At 44.3% G+C, this 23478-nt stretch overlaps 1 protein-coding gene across 1 annotated transcript in view; it reads right to left on the bottom strand.

Annotated features, from left to right (window-relative positions):
- Positions 1–934: 934 nt before the first annotated feature.
- C7H17orf67 (chromosome 7 C17orf67 homolog) overlaps positions 935–23478 on the bottom strand; it is a 147876-nt gene continuing 125332 nt past the window's right edge. The window contains exon 4 of the mRNA XM_078650801.1: positions 935–1486. The gene's annotated coding sequence lies outside the window, so the exon portion shown is untranslated. The remainder of the gene's footprint in view (positions 1487–23478) is intronic.

Genomic DNA, 23478 nt, shown 5'->3' with positions numbered 1-23478 from the left:
TCAATGAATTCCTACTCATTTCCAATGCCTTTCTGTTGGTGGATGTAAATACCATGCTAAACGGCGTAGGCTGAACATTTTATACCACAGCAAAATAATTGTATTGACTATTTCCTTGATTATATCACTGATCAACTCACCTCCTCTCGTGATTAGATTTTACCGGGAGATGTTACCCTCCACTAGGAAAAAGACACAACTATCCAAACATCTCTCCTCTTAGGCCGCCTGTTGGGCAACAATTTAACATTCCATACCCACAATAAAAGCCCTTTGTTGGACCTAAAGAAATACCACATATAAACCTCCAATCCTCTCAAATTAAATAGATCAAATCACTTCCTCATTCATTTTAAAAACCTGTAACACATTCTCTCCATGATAGACCCGTGACAGGAATGATTAAGCCTAAAGATATCAAACATATTGATAGCAAACTCTGACAAAGCCACCATGTCAGACTTTATTGAGCTGATAATACAGGTAAACACAGGCATGCCAATGTGAGCTCTCTCTGTGCAACCTATGCCTTTCTGTGCGTCCTGTATATGTGTGCACATTTGTACATATCTGAGTTTGTCTATTGCCACGTTTTAAATCCAGGTATATTTAACTTTGTGAATTCTTATAAGATTTCAGGGAAATGCAACATTCCATAATACCATAAAATCGTTTAGATGAAGGTAAGAGATGGTGACTTGGCAGATTGTGTGAAGTAATATGTCAGGATTTTCATGCCTGAGATGTTTAGAGAGAGCTCATCTCAATTCGTTTTTCCTAATTATTATCACAGTGTGTTATGTCCTAGGATCCATGCTGCCAAAGCCGCCACTTAAGTCTATCCACATTTTCTATATTTCCTTTCACCTTTAGCTTTAATTGGGCTTTCTAGGAATAGTTGTTATTTCAAAATAAATGCAAGTCATTCGCAGCATTGTTTTCTGAGCTCTTTATTTGTGTTGGGTTTGTGAATTGCATACATTGTAAACAATTTCATGAAGCATGTAGTCAAACACGGGTAAACATATCGATAAGAGGTTTGACGTATAGCTATTGGGATTACAGTGCGTTAGCATATATATTCTAGCACTCTTTGCATACATGTAATACCTAGGTAATTCAATTAGATGTTAATAAAAAGCAATACTACAATGTACATCAATTTAATAGGTATATAGCTAATAAATCCAAATTGACGAATTTAGGTTTTAAGTCCACCTTTACCAGTAACTGATCTGTTATTTCGTTCCATTTTGCAAGCAGGATGTCACTTATTAGACAAATGGAATGGCACGAAGATTGTATAACACATTAGGTTTCAGGACCATACGGTACTATGTATATACTTATATTATCATGCAATTGAAAAGTGTTAGTAATCACACTCCTAATACGTTTTCCTAATGCTATGGCAATGAACAGCTTTTGATGTTTTTCCATCCGAACAAGCTCCAGAATGTTTCATCATAAATCAGCATGCTGATACCTGGAAAGGAAAGAAAAATTTTGTGAAGACATTTTTCAAGACAATGAAAAAATGCTGCTCTTAGTGAGTAACACTATTCGAATGGTAAGAAATTGAACATATATTGGGTTTTTTAATAGAATTTGCTTTTTGTATATGCTTTTATGGTTTCCTAGGAAGACATCGAATGAAGCTTACTTTGAATTGAATTGCACAAAGCTGCTCAACACTGATTTGTGGGGAAAATGCACATTAAAAAAATAGAGAAACGCTAAATTAACATGCCATTGGTTTAACAAGCCATCAGATTTCACAACTGTTGTAGTGGCAAATTAGAAATATTTTAAAAAAATGTATGAATACACCACTTAAAGTACTTTATCTAACATGCTAAACCTTCTTTATTTCTACGAATAGTATACAGCAAATTCACACTCATATGTATTATACTGCAATACATTTTTCTTAATGCAATACTTAATTTCTACACAAAATATACAAACTCAGTCATCTATAAAAAATACTGGACCCACAGGATTATAAAAGTAACAGGAAGAATTATATGGTTAGCTCGATATCCCATGAATGTTGTTTTTGGTAAACAATTCTCTATTGAGAGCTTTCAATGCAGTCATACAAAGAATACACAAAACGGATTCAGTTGGCAATAAAGGAAACTACAATACAGCTGAGGGAGTTCGACACTAGTGAACCGAGCAGGTGGAAGCAAAGGAATGATTATAGAAACATGTGATATAAAAGAAGAGGGAAAAAAGAGTGAAACAGGGCTGTCACACAGGAAGGAAGCTGGAATGTGGGATCCCACAGAGCAAACTGTAGTTGAAGCAACATATGAATGAAAGGACCACTGTTTGAGGTCCTACAGAGGGTACAAATGACGAATTATTCATTTAATTCTTGGTACCTGGAGTCTACGGTGCCATCTAAATCTATTAAGAATGATAGACTATTAGAGCAGTGAAACGGGTATGCTGTTAATCATTCTGCCATGTCTAAGAAACTGTTAAAGATGTCCGATTATCCTGTAACTCGGTATCTCATGGAATGATACATGCTAAAGTTCCATGATCCTTTCCTGCACACCAGGGTTTCAATTGATCGCCAGTGACGCAAGATTCATAGGGGGATATTCACAAAGAAGTGGCTGTGAGAGGCGTTAGTCTTCTTAGCTTAACGCCTCTCACCACCACTTTGGAAACACCAGGGGGTCGATTTGGATCCGGTAAAAAAACACTCCGAATAGTCGTTCGGAGCGTTTTTCCCATACGAATCGTACCCTGCAATGTCCGCCGTACGTACGTCGAAGTACGATTCGTACCAGGAGCCGGACTCCGCACGAATCGTACAGAGAGCGTACGACTCAAATCCCCGTACGAGTCTCCATCAGAACCCGCTGTACGCGAGATCTGTACGTCTCCCGGCTGGTTTTTATGACCCAGCAAGTACGATACGTGTCGGGTACGCACGTACGACCCTTTTTTTACAGGAGCTGTAAACAGCCGTAAAAGCAGAGTACGTGCCGAAACAGGTACGGAACGTACCCCCATGATTGCAGGGGTACGCACCGTACCCCGCGATCAAAGTGTGTGCGCACCGTACCCCATGTTTGCTGGGTGTACGGTGCGTACACCCCATGATCGCGGGGTACGGTGCGTACCCCATGATCGCAGGTGTACGGGGCGTACCCCTGCGATCATGGGGGGTACGCACCGTACGGTGTGTATGTGATTGTGTGCTTTTCCGTACGAATCGCCCTTACCTGACGTGGTCCGTACGGATCGCGTCCTGGTGCCTCGGTCCTGATCGTACTTGTCGGGTCGTACGGCGTGTGTACGAGTCGTACGGGGATGGCTCCGGATACGATTCGTACGGTGTTTATTTTACCGGATTGGAATCGACCCCCAGGCTGTGATGGAGCAAGAATTCGCATGTAAAGCGTCTTGCTCGTATTCAAGAACCTCGCATAACCCTAATAGAATATAACGAACATGTTTGTCTTACTAATTTCCCCTTTATTTCTGACATTTTGGGTATCCTAATGAAGCTTGCCTATGTGTTTACTAACCGTAATACATCTGCCACTAAAATGGCCGCTGCTTGGCGGGGTTTTCTTCTGCGCATTCGTTGGTCACAATCACGTGACGTGACGTACTCGCAGTTCTGGTGGGAATCTTTGCGCTTGTGCACTTGACTTAAGATGGCTGCTATGTGTTCTCACATGCCGAAGCTTGCACTGTCGCTTTCTGCAATCTTGTTCGTTTGCACTAATATTAATGCTATAAGTTAGTATAAAGTAAGGGGAGTCATTTAGGGATTCCTGGTACACAGTGTATTCATTTATTTTCTGTGTTGTAATTTGTTTTCGCTTACTTTTCATGTATCGAAATCTGTGGGCATGAGGGATGGGAATACTCCATATTGAACAGCCTTTCTGCGCATGACAGTCTTCTGCCAGTGGATGAACTCTATGGCATTGAACACTTGCCAACCCGATGTCCCAGCCAAGATGTACCTGGGAAGATGCACCTTCGCCTAGCAGAAGAAGCTGACATGTACTAAATGTATCATAATTCATAGATGCGCTATTGTAATATTGAGACCCAAGTCATGGGAACCCCAAAGTCAATAGGCGGTCCCAAAAGATGCAAATTGGGACTTGTAGAAGTTTATCCTGGTTGGTGTGTTGACCTGTCCTACTTGAGGACCAATCGAAATTGAGGATTCTTCCACTTGCAACATTTGGGGGGTGGTACACTGACCCGAAAACAGTATAACTAGCTTAGGTTTAGCTAGAGAATTTGTCCGACTTGTCCGAATTGCGGACCTGTCACTGACCCAACGCACTCAATAGGTGAATGATACAGAGAGCTGCGGAGCACTCTGTCCGTAATTTCCACAGACCCAAGCGGGGTTTTGAGAACCTTAAGTGCTGGCGGAGCACTTTGCCGGGGGATTCGATAACCCAATCGCGGTTCTGACTGATAGCTGCAGAGAGGGTGTAGCGTAGGCGTTGCTACCAAACTGAGGTGCTGGTCTTTCCTTGGTGGTCCTGTCCTGATCCTAATCTGGTTTCCTGGTCTTGTCTTGGGGTGTCCATTCTGCACCTGCTGTCCTACTGACGACTGTCCTTCCGTGGGGTTTCTCCTGTCCTTAACTGACCCGTGGGGACCCTGTTTTATAAGCGCACACGCTGGGACATTGCTTCTGAGGAGTAACTGTGTATTCAAAGCCTACCGCTCGCGGAACCCGCTTCGCGGAACCCGCTTCGCGGGTCCCGCTTCGTGAGGGAGCCGTTCTGTCATCATCGTGGTTGGCCTGCCTTTAATATCATCGTTTTCCATCCAAGGAACCGTTTGTGGACGATCGAGTGTGTGGGGCTGCGAGCGAGTGCGGGCACAGGACTTCAAGTCCCAGGAGCGCCCGCCAGACCCAATCTGCAGCACCTGGGCCGCTCTCCCTGCATGCTCCTCCCCTTTCATATTGGACACCATAAAACCACCTACGGAGGCCTGCGGCGCGGGAGCGTCCCGGGAGCGTGTCGGGAGAAGCCCGGGACAAGGGCGGGCCCTCTGTGGCCCTCAGAGGCCCAAAGAGACTGGACTTGGCATACCCCCTTGATTAATTGTACCCTACCTGTGTAAGTTGTGATTAAGTTTACCTTGCTTGTTCTGCCATATCTGGCTCTTTGTTATAAATGTCATCTCCACCCTTAAGTACGGGTACAGCCATGCTGGATAAGGCAGGGGGTACGTCTAATGGTACTCTGGACAAATATTTTACTAAGTCAGTGGGGGACGTCCCGAGGGAGATTACTTTAGCAGAACGACGAGCAGAACGCCGTCGTTCTGTAGAAAGTATGAAGATTAGGTTGGTATCACAGTCACCTGCTTCTGTTGCCCCTATTGATCGAGGGAGTCCAAATGGCAATGAAAGCCTATTACAAACGGATAATTTGCCTCTGGTATTTAGAGATAGTCCATCTACTCCCAGCACTTCCCCTAAACCAGATCAAATTGGCCCTTCGCCCATTACCTGCAACAGTACGCCCATAACAACTAAGGCACTGATTACTCCTGCACCCCCGCCCCGCATGAACATACGGAATAAGGCAAAAGGGATTATTCCGCCATCCAGAAATTATGGTCCACCCCCTACTAAAAAAAGGCGCAAAAGGGGGGAATTCATACAACAAAAGCTAAGTCACTCAGACTTTGGCAAAAAGGCAAAGACCATTACTGGGCATGATAAGGCCGTAAAAGCTGTACCAGAGACTACAAACGTAATGTTCCCACCGTTAGCTACTTTGCATTCAAGGGGGGAAGCCCGTACCGCTATCTGCCCAGATGCCATTACGTCCCAAGCAGCCCAAAACCCAGTCACACTGGAAAGTATTGAAAACTTAATAAAGAGCTACTCTTTAGTAATTCTAGAGAGACTGAACAAGGTCGAAGAACGACTTGGGAATTTGGAAAAGGAATTGGGGAAGAAGGATGTTCCTACCTTATCAGCTCCAAATATGGTTATACAAACTAATACATTGCCTGCACAACCCACTACATCTGCCCCTAGTCCTGCTATAAATAAGATCCCAACTACAATGAATTCAATTGATAACAAAGGTGAAAGACAACCATCGACCCTGCCAAAACCACAATCTGCCCAGACCTTGGCTAGTACAGTTTGTAAACCATCAAATGGGATAGGAGAAACATTACTGAAAAGACCATCAAGGGAAGCAGAAGGCACTAGGCACAAGCAGGGAAGACCAAATAGGGCCCCACTTCCAGAATTACCACCGGAAGCAGTACCCTTTGTTGTAGTCCTTACAGGGGTCCCCGTGCTAGAAGAAAACAAGCGGGAAGGCTACGTTCAATTGAAAAATAAGATCATTCATTGGCTCAGGCTAAATAGGCCAATTTCAAGTAGTATTAATGGCGACATCATACATGTTCGCCGAACTCAGTGGTTGGGTGGTAGACACAAGGACACTGAGGGTGATGTGGTGGTTGTGAACTTCAGGGACCCCAATGCTGTTCATTTTATACTAAACTGGCCTGCAGGCAATACTAATAATTGTATTATCCCCCGACCATTAACATACTTCTATCCCAGATCAGTGTTTTTTTCATCTCAGTACCATCCTCCCCAACCCATGCAAACACAAGCCCGTTCTTCAACCGTACATGGTGTTAGGATGAATCCATATGCACCATATCCTTCGTTGGCTTCAGATCCCTATGGTTGGAACCTTGTACCAATTAGGTCCACTTTTTCTTCCAATAGGAGAATGGACCACTTAAATCCATTCACGCCCCTAGAGACCACCAATAGGTATGATATTTTTAGTGGCCTAGACGATTGTGATTGACGCCCTGTGAGCAAAGGGAATGATGGAAGTGGAATCAGCCCCATTAGAACGGATGATAAAGTTGCTGGTGTAGAAGGGATGTGGAGTGTCGGGGTAAATTGTTCAACAATTGCAATACTCCCAACCAACCCGGCAGTAATTGTGGATACACCAGTTTCGAGATCGATCGACAACATCCAGCGACCCGTGCGGCGCGACGACGATCTCCAAGCTCTCACAAGTATAGATGGGGATGGCCGTGTTCACCAGACCTTAGCCACAGTAGTATCTTTAAGGGAGTTTGATGAGTTAGGATCCTTGGGATATCACCAAGATACAGTAACCGGGGCTGTCCCAGGGTGTACAAACGTATCGAATAGACCAATAATATTTACAGTATCGAGGGATGAAAACGCTAGGGTGGAGGACGGAAGAGGATTTGATGTACTGGGAGCTGCAGAAGAAGATTTGTTGAGACGTTCTCCAATGATCGAGGAGACAACATTGGTGGGTCAATCCGCGACCTTGGTCGATGTGACAGAGCCTCTAAGGTTGATCTCCTGGAACATAGCTGGCGTCTCAAAACATCTAAAGGACCCAGAATGGGCAGGATTCGTTGACACTCATGACTTCTGTTTTTTACAGGAGACATGGGCGGTGGTAACACCACATAGAATAGGGTATAAATCGTTTGGAATAGGCGCCACCCCATCTAGGAGTGGAAGGCCTTCGGGGGGCCTATTAATTTGGGTGAAAGTCAATTTGAGGGTACAAATTGAGGTGGTAGACGTAAATTCACCCGATATACTAGTGCTTAAGATCATTACACGTGAAGGGAAAAAACTACACTTAATAAATGTCTACAACAGACCAATACCTCTATCAAAAGTTTCACCTATATTAGCCAAATTAGATTCCTTTTTAAGTGGATTGGATAGTAAAGATGATCACGTTATTTTGGCAGGAGATCTAAACTGTAATTACGAACCAGTCCTGGGGCTCAGTGATATTTTTGAAGATGAGGATCATGCGAATAAAATCCCTGCACTAGAGAACGCCAAACCGACTAAATGTTCGACTTTGGCAGTTCAAATAACAAACATATGTGCGGAGTATTCTCTCAGGGCCTGTAATGGACGGTTACCGTCTGATATCCTGAAAAAACCAACTTTCACTAGAAATAATTACAGGAGCAATTTAGACTTTGTAATTGTTTCTATCCCTATTTGGCACAGTATCCAGGACTTTGAGGTAAAGGATAGATCAGAAAGTGATCATTTTCCCTTGAGTCTATTAATTGAAGCTTCGTTGTTTCAGGGCGTTGTGGGCACAATACTAGCAGATAATTGCGTTAATACGGAGACACATGTTAGTAATAACAGACGAGTCCTCAAATGGCCTTTTATATTGGACCATGGCGAGATCCTGGCGGATATATACACACTCTTTGCAGGGTCTTTTGTCTCTTTTATAGGTCCCAAAGCAATAGAGGGAAATCCTATTTATTTTATGTCATTGCACAAAAAAAATTTAACGATTTAAAAATGCTAGTAACCAAAATGCCCAAAAAAAACCAACAACTAACACAGAATCTGTCCCATAGCAAACCATGGTATGATGGAATCTGTAGGGAATCTAAAAGGGCTCTTATATTAGCTATAAAATCTAATATTTTACCTGATATAAAAACCGCAAGGAATAACTATAAGCAAGTACAAAAGGCCTCCAAAAAAGCTTGGGAGGAAGAATTATGGGCCGACATGTTGTTGGCTGTCAAAACAAATGACAATGTAGGCTTCTGGAGGCTAGTAGCCAATGGGAACCATGTAGGGAGAGTGGCTAAAGACGTCCATTTGGACGAGTTAACATGGGTCAACCATTTCACCAACCTCTACAAAAAGTATGAGGATATTGGAGCCAATGTGGATGCTCCATGTCTTGAATACCCCACAGATTGCATGGGCTTTACAATAGCCGAAACAGAGTCGGCAATCAATCTAGTAAAGACTGGCAAAGCCCCAGGCTTGGATAAGATCCCCGGCGATCTATACAAACATGATCTAACAGTCTGGGCACCATATATAAACTACTTGTGCAATATGTTATCCCTTTGCTTAGATTTCCCTGAAAGTTGGCGGGGGCAGAAATTGTTTTAATTTACAAAAAAGGGGATCGGATGGACCCCTCTAATTACCGGCCAATCAGCTTGATGGACATCCTCCAGAAAATGTATTCACAACACATATTAACTCGTGTCAGTGACTGGATGGATGAGAACTCAATTTTAACGAAATTCCAAGCTGGGTTCCGTAGTAAAGTAAGCACAATTGACCAGATTTTCAGATTCTGCTGCCTCTATTGGAAATATGTACACATCAAAAAGGGTCACATATACGTTGCTTTCGTTGATTTGAGAGCAGCGTTCGATTTAGTGCCGCGCAATCTTCTATGGAAAACACTGAATGCTGTAGGACTGCCAAACAGCCTATTGGTCCAGATAAAAGAACTGCACGAAAGGAATTTTGCGAAAATTCGATGGGGCCCAAACGGGGAATTATCTCAAAAAATCCAAATCGAGCGTGGAGTTCGCCAAGGCTGTGTTTTGGCCCCCACACTATTTTCACTCTTCGTAAATGACATCCCCAAACATCTAGAAGGATGTATAAATGATTCGCCAAAACTGAATGGTGAAAGGGTGACATCATTGTTGTTTGCTGACGACACTTTTCTGATCTCCCAAACAAAAAAAGGTCTCCAAGCATTACTCAATTCTTTTAGTAAATATTGTAGTAAGAAAGGTCTGGAGATAAATGGGAATAAGACCAAATGTATGTCCCTTAATCCACAAAAAACAGCCAAAGGATGTTTAACTTTGGATGGAGCTAAACTAGAATCGGTTTCGCATTTTTCATACTTGGGGGTTACCTTAGATTCCAATCTCTCTTGGAGAGCCCAAAGGGAAAAAAGTAAGCTAGCATTTATTCAGAATGTAAAGCCAATCCTTAGAAAACAAAGTTTGAGCACTAGTAAAGCGGTGTCCCCGGTAGTTGAGCTATTTAAATTCAAGGTCCAACCGACAGCGCTGTATGGCGCAGAAATCTGGGGGCCAGGGTCAAAAGATTCCTTTCGCGTTTTGGACAACAATTTTATGAGGAGTTTGGTGAGGGTCCCAAGAGGTACTCCCCTAGTTCCTCTTGAATTGGATCTTAAAGTCAAAAGAACTGACCATTATACCATTATCCGCCCACTGATGCTTTGGGTTAGACTGTGGAGAGTGCCCGAACTGCAGGATTATAGGGATGGCCTAAAGGAAATTATGGAGTATGGCAATTCATTAACTATCCCATGGCTAAAGCATGTCAAAACTTGGTTTATTGAAATAGGTTTAATTCATTTCTGGGAAAATCCGGAACTTTTACCACCCAACGCAAAATTAATATTAAAAAGGGCATTTTGGAGTTGCATGGTCAACAAGGTAACAAACATTTCGGCTGCTGGAACTCTGGTAACAAATTTTCTCAGCTTCAAGGATGAGCCGTTATTCGAGATTTTTCTCGATGAGATAGAGCCTCCCTTAGCCAAAACCCTTTTTCTAAAACTTAGATATGGCAATCTGTTGACTAAAACAACTTTAGCTCGATGGTCAAGGAGGACAAATGATCCACCCTTGGAGGCTGACGAATTATGTGCCATGTGTGACTGCAACCAGATCAAATCCGAGGCTCACATGTTTTTCTTTTGCCCCGCTTATGCATTACCCAGAAAAAGATGGATTAAACCACTATGCTTACTGTTAGGTTTGAGCTCATGTAACCAGGCTTTAAGAATACTCAAAACTAATACCAACCAAGTAATAATATTTAGTGTTAGCCGATTCTTACATTCAATCTTTTTCTTAAGGAAAAAAAAGGGACAACAGCTATAAATGAATGATGTATATTCCCAAAATTAGAATTAGCAGATGACCCTTTACAAAGGGAGGTTATTTGGTATATTCCAAAGGTGTGCTTAGTTTAGTCAAGATATGTATATTTATAGATGGTTAAAAATGTTTTTATTAATGTAATGTTTTGTGCTTGACTCTTTTATGGCATTTTTGCCGAAATAAAGAAATTTGACTTGACTTGACCCGTGGCCAGGGTTGGTCTTCACACCGTTCTAGGTAAATATAGTGCTGGGAAATCTATTCTGCATCTTTTATTCTTCTTTTGCTTTAATAATGACGTACTCTTGCATATTTGATTTTCCATGTTTTTCGCACTGCTAAATGAGGAGGTCATACATTATCGTTGTTATTCTAGCACCTTCCAATTTTTCCCCATCCCTTAAGTACACTTTTCCATACAGTTCATGATATATAGATGTTCCTTTTTCTTTTCCTTTTTCTTTACCCTCCTTTAGCAAATTGAAGTGATTGCTCTAAATTATTAGCGTGTTCCACTTTCACCCTCTGTTACTTTTTGAGTCTTTATAGACTAACTAAATTCTCGTATTTTGCTCTCTTTTGCCATAGTATATATTTTAGCATGTTCCTTATCTTTCCCCGTCCTTTAGTCACTCCACGTCTAGCTTAAATTCCTGAAATTCTTACTAGCATGTTCCTTGTTTTTACCTTTCTTTAGAATTCTAAATGGTTGGCCTGATTTATTTCCTATATGGATACGTGCTCTTTATAAATCTTAGTCATTGATAGCTTATTGGTTGTAAATCTAATGCTTAATGAAACTGATGAATTTTAGATAAAGGGTTTCAAAACTTCCCGAGTTTGTGGTTATTACATAAGTGCAAATTGAGAAAATAGATTAACTAGTGGTTGTATTTTTGTGTTTGCCTTTCTTTGACAGCTAGCTCCCTGATCCATTGTGGTCATTAGGTACCCGTAGCAGTGGAATGGTAAGTCGGGTACACTGGAAATAAAATAGGAAGGAACAAGGGTTACTGGTAATAGAGTGCAAGGTTACCCGATTAATAAATATGGGGTATTGAAAATGTGTGGGCCCAATGTGCATATGGTAAAATTATAGTCGGGTGACCTGCGCGCTCTAACAGCTGCACCCTATTCACAAGAATGTGGTGCAGACTGGCTTTTCCCCCATCTACGGCGCTAAATCTCATGACTTAATGCCAGAATAGGCACCCTTGCACCAGAGCGGAAGGGTGTCTGCAGGCAGCGAGGTTTGTTAATGCACAGGAAGGTGTCCCTTCCTGTACAATAACAAAACAAAAATGCCAGTTTGCCTTTTCCATGTGTGCTACTACATGCAGCACACAAAGGGGAAAAAATGAGGAGAAATAAAGGTTTTCTCCTCGTTTAGCCACATTAAAGCCTGATTTTTCTAGGTCTTAAGGTTGGAGCTGCCACTTATCATTGCTGCCCTTGATAATAGGTAGTAGCATCAAACTCAATGGGCGTTGCGGTGGCACGGCCATCCCAACACCCACTGCACGCCCCCTTTCAGGCTAAGTTTAGCATTAAAGGAGCCCTATTCTCAAGGCAGCGTTAAGCAACTTACCTTGGTTAAGGGCTTTAATGCTGCCTTGAGAATAGGGCTCTGGCCCTATAGCCACAGCAACGTCAAAAAAAGTGATGGTCCCAGGCCGACAGGGGCTTGAGAATATGCCCCTAGCAGGGTATGCTCAGACGTGAGTTCCTTGCTCACTTTGCCACTGGAGTCAAGCAAGCCCGGCTGAAGACGGCTGTAATGCCAGAAACCGGTCCTGGGAAGCTTGATTCCGGTCCAGGGAAGACATGGCTTTGCAGTTCGGGCTGGACTGTTCCCCTGAGGCACAGGGTCAGACTGATTTGCATATGGCCATGTCTGAACTGGGGTGGCGGAGTGAGCTAAAGAACGGTGATGGATTAAACCCAGATCAGTTGACTGGGGGTGAGTGTTTGTATTGTCAACGCTCCGTCCATCATCACCTTTGGTTTTTCTTTGTTCGTCCTAAGTTGGCAGGGTCTGCTCAGATGTGAGTCCCTTGCTCACTTTGCCACTGGAGTCAAGCAAGCCCGGCTGAAGACGGCTGTAATGCCAGAAACCGGTCCTGGGAAGCTTGATTCCAGTCCAGGGAAGACATGGCTTGGCAGTTCGGGCTGGACTGTTCCCATGAGGCACAGGGTCAGACTGATTTGCATATGCCCATGTCTGAACTGGGGTGGCGGAGTGAGCTAAAGAACGGTGATGGATTAAACCCAGATCAGTTGACTGGGGGTGAGTGTCAGTATTGTCAACGCTCCGTCCATCATCACCTTTGGTTTTTCTTTGTTGGCCCTAAGTTGGCAGGGTATGCTCAGACGTGAGCCCCTTGCTCACTTTGCCACTGGAGTCAAGCAAGCCCGGCTGAAGACGGCTGTAATGCCAGAAACCGGTCCTGGGAAGCTTGATTCCAGTCCAGGGAAGACATGGCTTGGCAGTTCGGGCTGGACTGTTCCCATGAGGCACAGGGTCAGACTGATTTGCATATGGCCATGTCTGAACTGGGGTGGCGGAGTGAGCTAAAGAACGGTAAAGGATTAAACCCAAATCAGTTGACTGGGGGTGAGTGTTTGTATTGTCAACGCTCCGTCCATCATCACCTTTGGTTTTTCTTTGTTCGCCCTAAGTTGGCAGGGTATGCTCAGACGTGAGTCCCTTGCTCACTTTGCCACTGGAGTCAAGCAAGCCCGGCTGAAGACGGCTGTAATGCCAGAAACCGGTCCTGGGAAGCTTGATTCCGGTCCAGGGAAGACATGGCTTGGCAGTTCGGGCTGGACTGTTCCCATGAGGCACAGGGTCAGACTGATTTGCATATGGCCATGTCTGAACTGTGGTGGCGGAGTGAGCTAAAGAACGATGATGGATTAAACCCAGATCAGTTGACTGGGGGTGAGTGTTTGTATTGTCAACGCTCCGTCCATCATTACCTTTGGTTTTTCTTTGTTCGCCCTAAGTTGGCAGGGTATGCTTAGACGTGAGTCCCTTGCTCACTTTGCCACTGGAGTCAAGCAAGCCCGGCTGAAGACGGCTGTAATGCCAGAAACCGGTCCTGGGAAGCTTGATTCCGGTCCAGGGAAGACATGGCTTGGCAGTTCGGGCTGGACTGTTCCCATGAGGCACAGGGTCAGACTGATTTGCATACGGCCATGTCTGAACTGGGGTGGCGGAGTGAGCTAAAGAACGGTGATGGATTAAACCCAGATCAGTTGACTGGGGGTGAGTGTTTGTATTGTCAACGCTCCGTCCATCATCACCTTTGGTTTTTCTTTGTTCGCCCTAAGTTGGCAGGGTATGCTCAGACGTGAGTCCCTTGCTCACTTTGCCACTGGAGTCAAGCAAGCCCGGCTGAAGACGGCTGTAATGCCAGAAACCAGTCCTGGGAAGCTTGATTCCGGTCCAGGGAAGACATGGCTTGGCAGTTCGGGCTGGACTGTTCCCATGAGGCACAGGGTCAGACTGATTTGCATATGGCCATGTCTGAACTGGGGTGGCGGAGTGAGCTAAAGAACGGTGATGGATTAAACCCAGATCAGTTGACTGGGGGTGAGTGTTTGTATTGTCAACGCTCCGTCCATCATCACCTTTGGTTTTTCCTATCAGTCTTGTAGCAGGTTTCAAAACATAGCCAGTGGCTATTCCCATGCTTTGTCACATTTCATTACAATACCAGGAAAGGCAGGGACATGGTATTGGATGTGTAGAGGGTTTCACTCTGGTGAACCACACCTCCAGTGAATCTAGTGAGGACTCAGGTGTGCTGCAAGCAGACAAGAGGGAGTCGAATACTAATTTTGCAGGATCTTAAAATGACAAAAGTTCAGTCAGGACTCCCTTAGGACTTTATCATGCATCATTATTCGGTGCTGCCATTTTCGTTGTAGTGTTTATTTTGCCTGTTTTGAGAATATTATCATAGTCTATAAAAACACCGAAGATAGTGCCAGTTAGTGCTCCCAGTTATTCATAAAGAACAAAATATCATCAGCTAGTGAGGCATTGGGCCTTGTTCTTTTTTTAGACAATGTGATACATGTATGTTTCTCCAGAATTGGTCCGGTATGTGGCAGACGGTGTCAGAGTGGTAAAGGTTTTTATTGAGACATAGAGATATACCATTGGACACAGTATAAAATTTGGACTGCCACTTGTTTTCAATGCAGCCGGTGTGTATTTCTGCCTCCAATCTGGAAGGCAGAGGTATGTCCTATGGATGCCATTGCAGTGTTACAGAATTACAGTAGAATGGTGTTGTATTATGTGGTGAAGCTGGTGAGGCTTCACCTTTCAATACACTTAGAATACTCCAAAGATGGTCCTTGGATTCACAATAATAAATCCTTAGTTCAGTCCAACTAGATTTGAAAGGAGCAGTCAGGCTTTACTAGAGGAACATGTGTTAAGCATTTCAGAGTACCAACATGGACGATAAGTAATTGACATGGCTGGAAAAAAATATGATACCAATTTGTAAAAATAAAGCAGATTTTAATCTAAATTTAGTCACCATAACAAACACGATTAGATACATATAACTGGAATTATACATTTTAGAAGAAAACAAAAAGCACAGCAATTCACTACTTTGTATTGCGGTCAATAGGAAAAAGTGTTAGTGACAATCGATCACTTGCAGGTCGAGTTGCATGTAAGTCAAGGTAAAGGGTAAAGGTGATTTGGGTCCAAGGACTATGCCTCGTCAGTCAGTTCAATTTTTCCTGGCTTAAGAAGCCCAGGTGCAGAGTTGTCCTGGCTGTCCTTACATGTATGTATTTTTATTATGTCCTTTAGCCAGACCTAAAGAGTCATTGAGCCTGCCATAAAACATTCTATTAACTCCTAAATCTTGAGTAATATTTACTTTTTACCTTTTCACCTGCTGAGGTGTTATTTGTATTTTTGTTTTTTTATAGAGAGAGTTTTGTGATGAATTCTAGGGCTTTTATGATACAAAATATTTCTTACTATACAGAAAAAAGGACAGCACCTTGCATCATTCACAGATGGGATATACTGGACCTCCAGGCAATAAAATGTCAAGGTGGAATTTGGATAATGAGGAAGAAATGATACATGGCATCATGTGCATGGTGACTGGTGACTTTCCTTACTGGAGAAGTAAGAAGCATCTAGTTTAATGGAGGGAAGAAGCAGTTTCTTATTGGTACTTCAGAGGAGAAAGGTTTTAGGGAGTTCCCTTAAGGTGCCAGGTGTAGTTAAGGGGGTGGTTGCCGGACTGGTAACCAATAAACCCTGGCAGCGGTAAGCACAGCAGAAAGTTTTTTGCGACGTCTGGAGGTCTTGTGGAACATTGTAGTCGTGGAGGTTGAGACTATGTTTCCCACAATGCACTGGACCATCTACTTCTGGGTGATCCCTTGGAGAGCCCGATGCCGATGGCCAGTGATTCTTCGGTTCCAGTATGTTGTTTTTACCCATGGTTGCCGGGGAATACTGCCACTGGTCCAGGAAAGTCTGGTTATGCCTTAGGCTCTCAAAGGTGTCTCTCTTTCTGGGAGAACCGTGCTTTAGTCCAGTACGAGCCACATGTACAGTTCCAGGAAGGGGGCCACAGGTGCAGAGTATCACACCTTTGGTTTGTGCAGTTCCTGTTGTTACAGACACATGTCTCTTCTTTAGTCCTTGTTGCAATTGATTGCAGAACATAGGTTCTGGTGTCAGGGGTAGTCCTAAAATCCTAGATTTATGGGTGTTGAGGGTGTGGGTGCATGAGGCTGATCCGCCCCTCAGGTGACCACATCTGGGGGCATAGGTCATCTTTTCTACCCAGAACCCACTATTCTACAATTTGTAAAAGTTGCAGAAGTCTTCCTTACCTATACAGATCAAGGAGCCATCCCTAGAGGTGGGACTAGCCTAGCCTATCAGGGAGGCAAGAGTTACCTCCTTCCCAACCAGGCCATTGTTTTGACTCCTGGGAAAGTTGCCACCCTCCTGTATTTATTCTGACCTGTTTTTGTTGGTTTTATGACTCTGGGCACTTTACCATTGCTGATCAGTGCTAAAGTACAGCTGCTCTCTCTTGTAAACTTGGTAAGGTTAGTCTACACCTGTTTGGCATATTTAATTTACCAGTAAGTCCCTTGTAAAGTGGTATACTATATACCCAGGGCCTGTAAATTAAATGCTACTAGTGGGCCTGAAGCGCTGCTTGCACCATCCACAGAAGTAGCCTTTCAAACCAGTCTCAGGCTTCTACTGCTGCATGGCCTACATGTGCAGTTTACTGCCACAGTGACATCCCATTTAAAGTGTTTGCCACATCTGAAACTCCCCTATTAGAACATATAGGTCAACCCTAAGATAGACCCAAGGTAGCCCTATGGGCAGTGTGCTGTGTAGGTAAAAGGTAAGACATGTGCCTTAGCTGTGTGGCATGTCCTGGTTGTGACAAACAGCCTATTTGGGTTCTCACTGCTGTGAGGCTTCCCGTCTCATAAGATTGCATTGGAAATTCACTGATATGTGTTTCAGTGGTAATATCTCATATGAAAGGGGTAACGTGGCCATGTTTGGTATGTTTGGAATAGTCACGATAAACCCTGTTTTCTGGTTAAAGCGGATTTGTTATCACTATTTTAGAAACACTTTTAGAAGTGATCATTTCTGTGTGCTTATGACTCCTTGTGCCCTGCCTGGATGTGTATTCACTGTCTGGTTTTTAAGTGACAAGAACTGGGGATGTGCATTCACTGTAGATAGTCACAAGTGGGGTTGAGGTGTGTCCTGCCTTTCCTGGGTGACTGCTAGTGAACTGAATAGACTTTGTGCACATTTAGTGGTGGGAGGAGTTGTCACCTGCACCTGAATAGGGCAATACCTGCCTTTTATCAATGCTGTCTCTGCACCCCTCTAGTGTGTCTGGAACCAGAGTTGGGTATTGACTGGGGGTGTTGGGCACTTCTAAAGGTGGTTTGAAGTGCCCCCAGAACAAAGACTTAAGGGGTATAAGTACAAGGGCGGTGACTCCATGAGTTAGACACGCTGCTGGCTCTACAGATTACCCCTTGCTAAAAGGAACTGTTATGCTGCCAGGAGGAACCGTCATTGGACTCCCTTGTTTGTTATACTGACTGCAATTATTAAAATTCAATACCACACAGGTAGAGGGTGCACAATAACAGGAATGTGTACATACACAAAATTATACCACTTTTTACCAGCACCGCGGGTGAGGCTGCGTGGGGAAAATCAATGTCTAGCGTAATGCTTTTCTGGCCAGTAATCAATGTATTGGGCTAACCGCCGTCCAGTGTCAAGAATCACGTATGGTTCCCTACTGTCACTCCCACACAAACACTCAATCTGCACCGCTACATGGTGCAACGTATATCGGACAGGTTCGTATGGAAGCACTCACACACACCTGCACTCAGCAACCTAATGTGGTGCAACTGATACCCAGGAGGTCAATTGGTTACGCTCTCCAGACCCCCTGGCCCCAAGCCTTCCTCTGCACTACTATCAGCCCCAACTATCCTACAACCACAGATTGGAGACACCCCGTTCTCACCCCGTGCACAAGCCCACACTTGGTTCAAGTCACTCTTAGTCAAGGTACCACGAAGCAGATGGGGGTAGGCAGCAGGGTCAATTAAGAGGCAGTCAGCAAAAGGGGTTTGGCAGCCACTTAAGAAGTTCACCCAGAGTATGCAGAGCAGATAAGGGCTTAGGGCAATAGACGGTCACACCCAAGGGATCCCCAAGGGACCGCCCACACCAGCCCAGTTCACTGAATCACAGGTGGGATCACAAAGTCTCTTGACCTGCTTCCGTTCTCTGAGGCATTATCCCAGCACTGTCAGTCGCTCTCACCACCCAGGCCAGGGTAAGCAATACTACCTGGTAACACTGTGTCATCGGAGAAGGCCGGGTGAGGAGAGGGCAGTTGGTCCGCAGAAATGAGGTCCTAGTAAGGGTACATTAGATAAATGGAGATTGAAGCAGGGGGGCTCTTGGAAGGTGGAGGATCTCCTTCAGGTACACGTTGATCAGAGTCACCCAAGCCACTCCGGGCACAGCATTGAGTGTGCATTGATACGGGTCACACCAGACCGTTCCTGTCACACAAAACAAAGAGCTGCAAAATCCATACTTCCTTGGAAATGAGGCACAACATCCAGTGCATGTGGATTTTGGCCTCACCAGACAGCTCCGGTCACTCACACAGGCACAAGTTCAGCAATGTCTCACAAGGTAGAATGAAGAACTACTACGGTTAAGCCCTACGTCTGAGGGTAGAAACCAGTGAATTTGACACCACATGCAATCAGCATGCAGTCGAAGTGTCGCACAAAAAAGATGCAGCACATTCGTTGAAGCGGGCCACATTGGGTCCTGCAACTGGTGAATCTGCTCACCTCCAACTAGATGCTTATGAGTGCCAAGTTCTCCACAATGCAGGGGCTACACACATTAGATGCGGGTCAGACTTCGGGACTCTGGTCTCCAGGCACAATTCTTAACTCCAAGCCCATGCAGGGCTACCAACTGGAATCCAGCAGATAATGTGAGGTCTTGAGAGGCCACCGCATGTCAGATGTCACAGGTAGATAGTGTGGGTCCCTCTTAGAAGATCTTTTATGTCCCTGAGGCCTCTGAGAGAATCAGGGGCAAGGTCATCAAGCCCTTGGACAGCCAGTTCAAGGTGCCACACAGCAACAGGTAGTCGGCCTGGGCAAGCCACTATTCAGGGAGAGCACATGGTCCCTTTCAATGGCAGTAATACTCCTTGTGTACAACAGAGTCCTCTGGCAATGTGCACCAAGTAGGTCCGGGTGGTTCGGTCCCTTGTCTCCACAAACATATCTCACCCTTTGCTGCAGAATAGCACCAGTATTTATACTGGAGTGTGTCTTGGAAGTTGGGGGTGGTTCAAAGGGCCTGCCTTTGAACCACAGATGTCTCCCCTAAATTTCAGTCCTGTCTGCCATGATGCCATGGAATGCAGATCTTAATCTTTAGTGGGGCCACGATCTTGTTGTTCCAATTGAGTGCCCAGTGTTTTATAGTTGTTGCTGGGGAATGCCCAAATGTGCTCCCCCAACCTCCAGTCTGAACTGGAGCAAAGCACCAAGGCACACAAAGAGTTATAGGACATAGAAAGGCTCACTTTCTTGTAGTGGCATTTCCATACAAATCATTACCAAGCCACCTTGACCAGAGGCAAGGAGTTGTCACTGTGAATCCAATGATACGAAACATCATGGGGCTGCTCCACTGTTATCCACTATTGCAGACTGAAATGATTTCAACCATTTCCCCAGGTTAGCCTATGGGAAGAGCAAACCTCATAGGTAGTAAAAACATACATGGTTGTTCCTCACTACCTAGACAGAGGACACACATGGTTACCTGGCCTGCCTTTGACCTACCACTCGCTTCACCCCTTAAGACATACTCTAGGGGTACTCGGTGGAAGTGAAAGGTCCTCTTAAGATGACTAGTGACTAACACAGGCCCTTCTGATGAAACGCGCAACTCTGCATATCAGCCTGCCATGGCATGCTGGACACATATTTAAGAGCACCATCGGTGAAGAATTGCACACTAGCATCCCATGGCAGGCTGAACAAGTATGTAAGAGCACCATCAGTGTAAAGCGCACCCCAGACTGTAATGGCAGGATGGACACGAATTTTAGACACAAGATAAGTACCACTTCCTAACGTGTGTAGGACGGCGTGTGCACTTTCACAATGTATTTACAGTGGGAAAGTGCCCAAGGCCCTAAGGCCACCACGAGAGAATCAGCAAAATCCAGGAGGAAAAAGCTCCCTCAAGGGTTCAGGTAGAACAGGCATCCCCCACCCAAAAGAGTGGAGAAGGGTTTTGCTCAGCTTCAATGTAATCCTCCTCACTAAAGCAGAAGAACCTAGACAGACCATCAGCGTTGGAGTGTTCGATGGCAGGTCAGTGCTCCACCCAAAAGTCCACCCCCTGTAGGGAAATAAACCACCTCAACAGCTTTGGATTCTCGCCCCCTCATCTGCATGAGCCAGCGGAGGGGTCTGTGGTCCATTTGAACCTAAAAGTGAGTGCTAAACAAATACAGCCTCAAATTCTTCAGGGCCCAGACCACCTCAAAGGCCTCCCTCTCCATCGCGCTTCACCTTTGTTCCCAGGGGAGTAACCTCCTGGAGATATAGGCTACCGGCTGGTCCAGGCCCTCATCGTTCAACTGAGACTGCACCACCCCATACCGTGTTCAGAGGCGTCCATCTAAGCAATGAATTCTGGAGAGAAGTCATGGGCCGGGAGCACAGGAGCTGTGCAAATGGCCTGTTTGAGGGAGTCAAACGCAGTTTGGCAAGCCACGTCCATATTAAATTCCGCGCCTGCTTCTTTGAGGTCGGCTCTGTTAAAGGGGGTCACAATAGTGTCATATCCCTTGACGAAGCCTTGGGTAGTACCCGGCGAGGCCCAGAAAGGTTCTGCCTCCTATTTGGGTCTCGGGGGGCTCCCAGGCTAGGACAGCTTCCACCTTGGCCTGGAGGGGTTGCACTTTACCACGGCACACTCGGGGTCCCAAGTACACCACAGATCCTGACCCTATTTGGCACTTTAAGGCAATGATAGCCAGGCCTGCTTGCAGTAGGGCCTGTAGTACTTCCTGGAAGTGAAAGAGATGATCCTCCCAAGTATTACTGAAGACGGTTATTTCGTCCCGATTTGCTGCCGAGAAGGGTTCCATACCGGCAAGGACCTGGTTCACCAACCTCTGAAAGGTGGTGGGGACATTCTTTAGCTTGAAGGGCATGACCCTAAATTAATAATACCCTTCCAGAGTGGAGAAGGCAGTTTTCTCATGCGCTGCCTCTGTGAGGACATTCTAGCAGTACCAGGAGGTGAAGTCGCTGATCCTTAAATACTGGGTCACGTACAGCCTGTCGATAAACTCATCGGCTTGTGGAATTGGATGGGCATTGATGGAGCGAGATAGAGAATAACTTTTTATTCCAACTCGTGAAGTCATACTTCCATAAAATAAAATAATCCTATTAATGATTTGTGATGTATTTGTACTAAATCAACTTAGATTAAACTTATACACGCGGGAACATTAACATATGTGCTCATAAATGTGCATTACTGTTGCCTCTTTTTGTTCGTGCAAAAATAATAAATTAATTTTGTCGTTCTGTCATGTCATAACTAACTGCAGCTGAATTTTAAAAGTGGCATGTGCTTATTTTGCCTTCCTTGTCTATGTGATGTCATTCTACTCTCTATAGGTGCATAAAGGATTTCGTGGAATAAAGAAGACTGGTAGATATAAAAATGCTGCTTTATTTGTTTGCTTTGTGCTAGGTAACATTAGACTAAGGGGTGGGTTAAATAATTAGCAAACAAAGGGTGGAAACAGAATGAATAATATTTCCTTCATTAATTTTTTTCTTGTGTTTGTTTATACACATTAGAGAAATTAAGTTGACTGCTTTGGGCCTAGTTCACTCGAGTTTACTAAAATGATGAATTTATTTTCTGCACGGAGCCTGAGATGTCCTTTCTAAAGTTTTCCATCGAAGTAACATTTGTTGAACTGCGATGAGGCTCTGACATTATTCTGGTCGGACGTGGCCAAGGTCAGGAACCGGCAGAAGGAACATTTGATAACTTGGCATCCGAGGAAGTGATATGAAACCAGTGAAAAACTATTACAAATTTGTTGCAAGCAAAGGAAGCCTCGGAGCACGTACAGTAGAGACAATGGAGTCTAAGAAAGTGACGGAACTGATGTTTTGAAATTATGGGGTGACATGTCACTTGTCACTCATGAGCCAATGGGACATCGACTTTTGCAGAAAAATGTACTTTTGCTTAGATTAGCTTAGTGCAGAAAGGATAAAGACCCATGCCCCGTGGATGGGTTACGCTGCTGCTTTCTAACCTTTGGATGAGGGTGTCGTGCTGTCGGACTTTACTTGGAGCACGTAAGAAACCCAAAAGACTTTACTTTATTTCCATTTATTTAGCTTATTTAGGGACTTAGGTTTTGGAAAATGCTGAACTTATAATTCTTTGCAAATAATCTGAATTTTATATGATGCTTACAAATATGCTTATAACAATTCTAATAAAATGCTTAAATAAAACTATATTCTTATAATTCAAATAAATAGCTAATAAATCTTACTTTTGAAAACAAGCTGGTCTTGTCATTTCGGGAGTGCAGGTTATCATTAGCTAGATGCCATCGCCAATGGTGGCCAATTAAATAGTTAGGATTTGTTTAAATAATGTCATTTATTTGCCGCGGATGTATATAAATCTATATAAGTTGTATATAAGTTTAATTAGGCCACATGATTCAGTTGGTCAAAATATGTCAGGTTTTGTTAATGGGTCCATGTTTTTAAGTGGTGATTTTTAGAGTGTGTGGTGAAGTTAGGTAGTGTATTTTATGACATATTTTCTATAGGCCGCTGGATCGATTCTTCTGGTAGCAGATTTTGATGGTTGCTATGATAATCAATGTATTTTGGTATAGGTATAGGATTGATGTTTAACACATGTTGAGTTTGTTTTCCGTGCTATATGTGAGTCGTACCGGTACAGATAGTGTGATGAGAAGGTAGTCACACAGTACATTTGATCCGTTTCAGTGTAGTGGTATCGCCGTGTATCACTAGTGTTGTGGCCGTGCAGGG

This window comes from Lissotriton helveticus, chromosome 7 (assembly GCF_964261635.1).
Source record: "Lissotriton helveticus chromosome 7, aLisHel1.1, whole genome shotgun sequence".
NCBI lineage: Eukaryota > Metazoa > Chordata > Amphibia > Caudata > Salamandridae > Lissotriton > Lissotriton helveticus.
Note: the sequence above shows the minus strand (reverse complement) of the source record. Positions and strands in the feature narration are given on the sequence as shown.